The sequence below is a fragment of the Rhamphochromis sp. 'chilingali' genome (assembly GCF_963969265.1).
Source record: "Rhamphochromis sp. 'chilingali' genome assembly, chromosome: 13".
Lineage (NCBI taxonomy): Eukaryota > Metazoa > Chordata > Actinopteri > Cichliformes > Cichlidae > Rhamphochromis > Rhamphochromis sp. 'chilingali'.
Window position 1 is genome coordinate 28,073,250 of NC_137940.1, and position 9,812 is coordinate 28,083,061.

The following is a 9,812-nucleotide window of genomic DNA, read 5'->3' on the forward strand; positions in this document are numbered from 1 at the left end:
CCTGTGGTGTGTTTTTAGTTCTGATTCATGTACACCTATAGTGAAAGTTTCCATCAATAAGTCAGAGTTGTTCAGATGGTTGCTGGTCACTTATGCTGAACGTTATATTTATGGACAGAATTTCTAGGTGCAGCCCAACGGTGATGGGCGCAGGATGTTGAGTTTAATAGTCACAGGACCTTGCCTTTGTTTTTCACAGATGATGTGGTTCTGTCAGCCTCATTGAGCCATGATCTCCAGCCCTGCACTGTTTGCAGCTGAGTGTAAAGTGGTCGGGAGAAGAATTACAAGATGTCTGAGGCCATGGTTTTCTGGAAATTACCCATTCTGGAATAAGTTGCTGCCCCAAGTGGAGGAGTTTAAATATCTTGAGGTTTATTCATGAGTGAGGGGAAAGTGGTGCAGGAAATTGACCGGCAGATTGGTGAAGCCTTTGCAGAGATACGGATGCTGCAAAGATGTTGTGGTGATGAGAGAGCTGAGCGTGAAAGTAAATGTGTCAATTTATCGGTTGCTCTGCATTCTCATCCTTCCCTATGGTCAGGAGCTCTATGCCATGACTGAATGGATGAGATCATGAACGCGAGCAGCAAAAATTAGATTTCACCGAATGGTGTGTGCGCGTGTGTGTTCACCCTTAGGGTAAGGAGCTCAGCCATTCGAGAGGGGTGCAAAATAAAGCCGCTCAGCTGGGCACCTCCAGGCTGAGAAGTTTTTAACAATGTAAACGAGGGCAGATCCAGGACACACTGGGGAGATTTCATCTCTGGGCTGGCAAGTGTGTCTCTGTCTCCTAATTTAATTACATGGGGTCAAAATGAGCCAACTGACTTCATCATACAAATACAACAGAATTACTGAAAACTTAGTCATACCAACATCAAAAGATGGTAAATAAGCTGTTAAATAATAATATGGGTTGTAGTTGACATAAAGAATTACAAGGTGCAATAAAATTATTTAATAATAACTTTGTACAGCACATGTTAACTTCCTCATAATTATGCACTGGTACGACAGCTTTTATTCTCAACGATCACAAGTTTAGTGAACTGTTATAGTCGTCACACTAAGTGTGTGAAATGTTTTGAAATTTGAAAAAAAAGAGAGCAAAAAAAGTAACTGTTAAATGAGTATCTGAGATCATTTCCATCAATGGACGATCATTTCCGTCTAAGCAAATAGTGGGAAACTTTCTCCTGTGACATCTGTGTTTTTCTTTTTTGGCAAAATTAATGAAATTCCCTGTAAAGCCAGAGCTGCCAAAAACCTGTCAACAACAGGGAGAGAGGGACCCAAAAAAGCAACATGCTTGGACTGAAAAGCTCACATCTCTCGCTCCATCTGTCTGTTTGCATATCTGCATGGAAATCGCAGACAGAAAGGCAGCAGCGACCTGTCTACAGCCTGTCTTCATTTGTAATTAAGTGGAGCCAGCATCACAACCTGAATTTGACTAAGGTGGTTCCCCTCAGTGATGTAACATTGTTTTTAGGCGCAGAAGCTGCTGTTATAAAACAATCATTAGACCAAACATAAAATAATAATTATAATAATAATTATGTGCACTCAAGACACAAAAGTCATCCTAACACAATTAGCCTACTGTTTTTAGACAGTGTGCCATATTGGTTAGTAAGCTGTGATATGCACTGAATGACCAAACTCAAAGTAAACTTTGTAAAAAGTTACTTTCGAACTTAGTCTTAGTAAATGTTCAGAAACCATATCAGTTTCTGTTAAGTCCAAAGTTCTCAAAATACAAGGTGTTTAGAAAAACCTTTTTCTTCTTGCATTGGTTCTTCTCATTGCCAATAATAATAATAATAATAATAATAATAATAATAATAATAATAAAAGGCCACAGGTGTAGCGCTTTTCTACTTATGAAAGTAACACCAGTGACTGTCCAGATTGTCTCACACTGTCTCAGTGTGGGTGAGAGCATATTGACCAACTAACTGACAACTCATACTGAAGACTACAGTCCTGGTTTTAATGTAAAGATACCGTAATGTCATCTAGGCTTTCAAAATGACAGATATCTGTAAGCCTTGATTAGCTTTGATCAACTTTGATAAATCAAAAGAACGGTTCTCAATATGTTCATTCACAGATATCTTCAACTGAATTTTAAACCTGTACACATGAATGGACAATTCATTTGTATATTGCCTTCGTCAGGTACACCTTGCTGTACTAGGTGTATCTAACCTTGTACCTTGACGGACCTTTTTGTCTTCAAAATTGCCTAAAACTGTCTTAATACTTGGTTATTATAAGTGAATATGATTATTATTTTCTAACTGTAAAAACTGGGCATATTAATGCAGACTAATGGAGGATTTTCCTTGTTTTGAAGATCCAAACGTTGTACCCATTAGCACAAAATGTACAAATTAAGAAGGCGACCTTCCCAAATTCAGTGCAAAAAAATAAAAAATGCGAATCATGCTCAGGAGCACAAAGTAGATTGCTAAGTGTGCCAAGAAAATATCTCCTTAAATCACTTTTCTTCCTCATTCTGATTCTCACAGTTTGAACTTCAGCATGCCATCATGAGCATGTGCATTGTTTTCATTGGATTGGCTCATTATATATTTGCACTAAAAAGCAGCTTAACAGGTGTATCTGCTGGTATCTAGTCATGTGGCTGGTGAGGATAAAGCCCTGTGTGAGTATCTGGAATAAATGACAGACCGCGTAACCTTTAATCTTTATTCAGCTTGTCATACCGAAACATGCCTTCAGCTTCTGTAACAGTTGTAAAGTTTTCTTTGTGTCTGGATGAAAGTGAGTGAGAGTAGCAAGCAGATCCTCTTGACTTTGTGAACTCAAAAACATGGGTCTCGCCTCCAGTCCATTTGAATGAAGAGTCTCCTTACAGAGCCACTAACAGACACTGAATGACATAACAGCACTTCACATTCTGCTGGAAAAACAGCACTTAAGCTAGTAGAAAGCCACACGATTTACGGTCAAAGAGCACTTAAACTGTCAATAATAATTTCATTACTTTTCAATACTTCATTATTCAAGTGGAACATGATTACAATTTTCTAAATGTAAAAATAATGCACATTAATGCAGAGTAATGCAGGATTTTCCTACTTTTGAAGCTCCACAGTAAATTTTGTAGCTAGCAGGGCAATAATATGTGTGCACAATATTAAACTTACAACTTAAGGACGCAACCTTCCTGATTCCAACAGTGCAAAAAAATAAAAAGAGAAACCTAAATGATGCAAAACTACAAATGAGCTGAATATTAACTCACAGCTATGTGATACATTCTAATCACGTCATAGATGGTGTCTGAACGATTCTTCACAAAGTGATTTTCTTGAGAAAGGAATCACATTGAGTGTGCTCCTGCTTTTCACATTGTTCGTATGATAAATCTGTGTAATCAAGTCTTCCAGCACACATGCTGCATCCTAGATGGTATCTGAAAGATTCTTTGCAAACTACATTTCTTTGGAAATATTTTTTAAAGAAAGAATTATATTTACTAAAAGAATATTTTTAAATGAGACTAGAATGTTTTCCTAATTCTCAACTGCAGCATTTCATCTCTTACTCTGTGACTTCTAATCTTGGAGTTCTTTGAACTTCTCAGAAAAGGATGATGCTAACAATAAACAGCAACTCTCAGCTTCAAACCTGCTCCAGTGCAAATCAACATGAGGCATCACAGGTGGCTATATCCATCTTTATAAATAGTCTGTGATTTAGAGAAACGTTTGAGATGAGTGCACAGTTATTTATGTAGAGCATCACATAGAGGCTTGAAACCATGGAAAAAGCAATCAGTGTGTATTGAAGAAATTATGTCTTTATGATAATCAGCTGTGTAAATTGGCCAGCTTTCAGAAACCTCCAGGGTTTCATTTAATTGTATATATCTACATAATTTTTAGCATAGAAATAATAAGTTGATACTATTTGATGATATGTACTGTTCAGGGTCATTTCAGGGTGTGCTGGAAGACATGCAGCTCGAGGTAGGTTTAAATTTTTACTTTTAATATCCTGAGTAGAACCATGTTGCTATGGGGCATTACCAAACCATTGGTAACATCTATTTTTTTAATAATCCAACAATTCTATGTATAAATTGTGTTAGTAATAATCTCTGGCCCTCTCTCACAGTGTGTCTTTTGTCACATCTTCCTCTCCTCACCCTCAACCGGTGTTCTTCCTTCCAACTGTCGCAAAGTGTTTGCTCATAGGGGGTCATCTGATTGAATTAATTAAATTGAATTAAGACTCTATGGCATCATTGGCAACATTTACTCCTCTGAGAGTAATATTGTTTATTGGTGATTTTACAATGTTCAGCACCACTGCATGACAATATGGATAAAACCAGCATGCTGAAGTACAGCTTTCTTTTCACTTGTATCTTATTTAAGTATTTTAGGCTATTTCTACCTCTACTTATAATTTAAATAGAAACATTGTACTAATTCTATACTCGATTTTAAAACTTTACTTACTTAAAATTTAGCAAAATTTAAAATCTAAATGTATAATAAATTATGCAAGGTCCCCAAGGGGATCATCTCCAGCTACAACATTAAAGTGAGCGCAACATTAATGAATCAATTCTTATGATCCGGTAACATCATGTACATAATTCTTCATCATGGATAGTTTGAACAGATTTTAACACTTGAACATTTGTATTACTTAAGCAGGATTGTGACTTTTACTTGTACATATTATATATAGTGAGCAAATGCTCGTTTCATCGCTTTGCAAAAAATTATAATACTAATAATGAAAAAAAATACTCATTATGTCTAAACTTTTGTGATAAATCTGTGTGAGGGTTGCACATGAGCCTCATCATCATCTTCGTACCTTGTTCTTGGAAGTCAGCTTTACCACCCGCTGAACACAGAAGTTTCGCTGAACTAATTATTTATTGCTCTTAATTGTATGTTTTCTCCTTTAACCCTGGAGAACCCATGGGGTCGGCTCTGACCCCATGGGTTCTCCAGGGTTAAGACACAGAGGATAAACAAGCACATACAATGCTCTCTTTTCAGCATTTTAAAGGCTCATTTGAGCTGTGCTGCATGAGCGTCTGTATTTTTTTCCCTTGTTTGGCTATGCTTGATTGTGAGCATGTGCATGTGATTAGAAGGCTATCAACAAAAACAAATGAGCTCAGGCAAAGATTTCCATAACTGCTGGCCACAACACCAAATAAAGGTAGGAAATAAAGTCCTTTTTGTACAGCTGAAGACTGCATGGGGTTACAATGATACAAAAGTGCCTTTTTAAAAATGATAAATCTATTCGGAAACTAAGAGAATATATCAGAATATCTCCAAACTAACCAGTGTAGTAATTTTACAGTGTCTGTTGAAAACATTTGGCACTTGTTGATGCTTTTGTTATCACATACTGGCAAGATACTCTGTACATAATATTGTGTTGCCAAGATTTCTGTTCTTTTGCTGACAGCCACCCCTATTATATTGCAATCATTTTTCAAACATGCCATTTTCTTTCACAAAACCAAACTAGTGAGCTTTCAGATGGGGAAGAAAAAAGCTCCTCAGACAAGAAAGGTAGACATGAAAGAGCACAAGAGTGGCCTGAGCTATCACTAGCACTATTAGCTCCCATTCACACACTCTGTTGAAACAAGTCTAGTTGAAAAGGTCATAGCTATATCAGAGTCCATTATGAAGTAGTCCTGTAACAAAACAGTTACTCCGCTTTATATAATAATGACAGGACATAAAAAATGCTTTAGAAAAAAAGCTGCAAAAGGAACGTGTAATTATTTCCCGTTGACCCCTCGTGCTTCTAATGGAGTCCAACATCTCACACCTACCCCCGTTACTCCCTCCTCTTCTCTTTCTCTCTTTCTGTGAGAGTGTGTGCTTGTTCCCTTGTGAGGTTTCAGAGGTGAGGCTGCTCGCCAGTTCCCCATTGAATTCCTGAACGATGCACTTGATCGTCATAATCTAATCACCTCCAGCTTCATCATATTGGCCAGCTCTTTCAACCTTTTTCAGCCAGATTTTTCCAGCTGGAGCTGTAACATTTAGAATCATCACTTGCAACTCTTGCATTATCTGGAAACCCTTTCTTTCACTGTGCTTCAGTGTTCTTCACATCTTCAGCCAACTGGCTCTCTCTGTCTAGTCCTCATTTATAAGAAACCCGTAACTAGCTGCCATCTTCAGCCACAGTCTATCGCCACCTCAACCTCTGCTTTACTCCAACAGAATACTTGAATCTTGTTAATTAACAAGACAATTAATTTATTACTTTTGTGTAACAAAATAATAAAAAATAATTTACCGGGTCTTAAAATTAGGTAAATATAACCTGAGATGACCCACAACACGTGCCATATTATTCTAGTTATTATCTATTTATCAAAAACTAGGCCAAAATGCAAAAGCGGTGTAGGAAAAGCCAAATACATCCCATGATTTGATAGCTTGTAGAACCACCTTTAGCAGCGATAACTTGAAGCAGACTTTATCAACCTCACATTGTTGTGGAGGAATTTTGGCCCACTGTTTTTGACATTGTTGCTTCAGTTCATTGAGCTTTTGTAGGCATTTGTTTATGCACAGCTCTCTTAAGGTCCCACAGCATTTCAGTCAGGTTGAGGTGTGGACTTTGCTGCACCTGGATTTTTTAATTTTTCAGTCATTTTGTTGTAGATTTGCTGTTGTGTTTGAGATCATTGTCCTGTTGCTTCACTCGATTTGGGCCAAGCTTTAGCTGCTGGACAGATGGCCTCATATCTGACTATATAATGCTTTGGTAAACAGGAGGGCTTGTGGTCAACTCAATGACTCAAAGGTTCTCAGGTTCTGTGGCTACAAAAAATACACAATTTATAACCTCCACCAACCACCACCCCCACCGTGCTTGACAGTTGGCATGTACAGATGTGCCATGTTTGGTTTTCTCCAAACACAGTGCTGTGCGTTATAGCCAAACAGCTCCACTCTGTCCAAAACCCTTTGCTCCAAACGTTTGCCCAAACGTGTCTTTGCAAGCCTAAGCTGTGCTACCTTTTTAGAGAGAACAAGCTTTTTTTCAGCAACGCTTTCAAACAAATTGTTCCATGTTTTTTGAATTTAATTCAATTAACAACCTAACTGAGGCCTTTAGAGTCTGAGATGTAGCTCTTGTGTTTTTTGTAATTTCTCTTAACTTGGGGCGAATGTGCTGGGACATTCATTGTATTTAATATTGGAAAATGTTTTGAGTTTTTTCCACTTGTGACTAATCTTTCTCACAGTAAATGATGGACTTCAAATTGTTTGGAAACAGCCTCATATCCCCTTTTTAGATTGATGGACAGCAACAAAGACCTGCTCTATTTCAGCACGGGCCAGACTGAAAGACAGAGCCACCTTGTGATCGGACAAATCCTCCTCATTTCCAGTTTAAACTTCCATCATGGTGCACTTTTTAAGGCTGATATACACATTACTGTAAATCATCAGTAACTGCACATATTTTAACATATTATGTTTTTGCTGTTTTGCGTTGCATACTACACAATATTATTGTCATATATTTTTATGACAAAGAGACTGATGCACAGCTTTAACTTTCCAGCTTGCCTTGGTAAATAAATACTAACAAAATAAACAGTGCTGTGGTTCAGTGCTGTTTGCTCAGTATTGCTGCATTATGCGGGTTAAGTATCTGCTGTTGCTCCAAAGACAAAACAATAAACCAGAGACTGTTTTTTTGGCTGGGTTTAGCTAACTGACTGCTGTCTCATCTACTGAAATGTGTTGGCTCAGATACAATAGACATACAGTATGTGACCTTCCATGTATCTCACTTGGCAGCACAATCAATTGTCAGATACTGACTAAAAATATTTTAATTACACAGTAACAAACAGGCATTTAAAAAAATGTTGGTTTATGAAGAGCTCATAGTCACTGCTGCTGAGAAACAATGAAGATACAAATTGATGTAATTAGTCAGGCCTCATTTCTTTCATTTTGATGCCTGACTTTACCTTTTACTTTATTATTTTTTTACTTGCTTTCTTATTTTTGCTGAGACATAGGTACACATGTTCAATTAATGTTTCAGAAAGTGCTTATGAGTGCTGCAGCCGTTCTTAATCATTTATCTTTAATTGCTGTTAAAGTCTGGTGCAAGAGGAACTTATTGCTTATTATCTTCACTTTCAATATCAGAGTTAATAATTGCCACCTGCTACCAGTAAAAACACGTGGTTGATGCGTTGAGACTGGAAAGCACTATGTGGGGGGGGGAATGAAAGGGAAGGAGGCCAGCAATAACACCAGGGAATTGCACCCCAGAAAATATTAACATACAATAAAATCTCTCAGTTATATTGTAAACTAACAGAGACACAAAGATTTATTATATTGAGACAAGGATGTCAAATCAAATGTGTGGGGAACAGAGCTGCTGGAGAAGAAAAGCCACAAAGCAGATTTCCAAATACAAGTAAGGAATTAAAATCCTACTTCATTGATACTATAATCGAAAAAGACCTAATCAGAAAATCAAAAGGCATGGACATTAAAAGAGTAAAAACCATCAGCCTTAATTAATCTTAAAGAAAAACGAGGAAACTAGGTGAAGACCACTGTGGTGGGGCGTGGTCTGCGGTGCCGTGCAGGGAGGGCGGACGCACCTGCACGGCATCCTTAATCACGCCCGCCGAGGTATAAACACGGGGACTCAGGGGTTGGTGTGTATTGTGGTGTGGTGTATTTGCGGCTGGCAGCTTGAGAGCTGCAGCCACATGAAATAAAGATGGCTCAAAACTATGATCTTTGGACCCATCGTGCCTTAATTCCACCACAACCACCTACAGAACAGCCTCCAGTACACTCATGAGAGCCCAGGAGTGCACATAGGTACTCAGTGCTCCACTCCTCACTTCAAATGAAATGGTATAATCTAGTTTGGTGGCAGGGTGTGGTTCAGCTCTGGAAGGGAGAGCTGGCATAGAGTATGACCAGTCCAAACAGCTGAGTGGCACATCAGACGCTCCACTTACATAGTAAATGCCTGACCAACCTAAGATAAATACAGAGAGATGATAATAATAATAATAATAATGATAATTAAAGCAGAACTGGGAAAAACAATGCAGATTAAGGCAAAAGACTTAAACAAAACTGCATCAGTGACTTCATATGGACACTGGATTAGATTGGCAGAACAACAGCGGGGTTCTGGCAGAAGTCGGCCAACTTACACTTCCAAAAACAAGGCAAGCGACAAGATACGCACTGAATCACTGACTTTATACTACCTGTGACAAACACGCTCAGCTGCAACCAAAGTAAATGAAGGGAGGCCAAGTGAGAGTAAATCAGGGGGGGTAGCTATATTATGAAGCATGATTTGGGGCTTAGAGAGATCCAGCTTCCACCTTCACTCCATAAACACGTGAATTATGGAGATATAGAGAATATTATGGACATACTGACATTATGTGTATGGACATATTAGGTCACACATCACCAAATAAATGAAAATAATAGTAATATTATATAACAAATAGTGTACCAGTGTACAGAATAAATCACATGAAGCAACAGTAAGGCAGAAAATTGAGAACAGAAAATAGCATATGGAGGAAATACTGAAATAAAAAACACATTATACATTGCATACTTTTCAGAGTGTGTGTGTGTGTGTGTCACATTAGCAAGTCTACAGGAAGCTAAATATACTCCCTCCAATCTTGCAATTTACATTCAGCTGTTTTTATATTCTTTATGCATGTCATGAGGACCAGGCAACACATGGCTTTTGGCTGATTA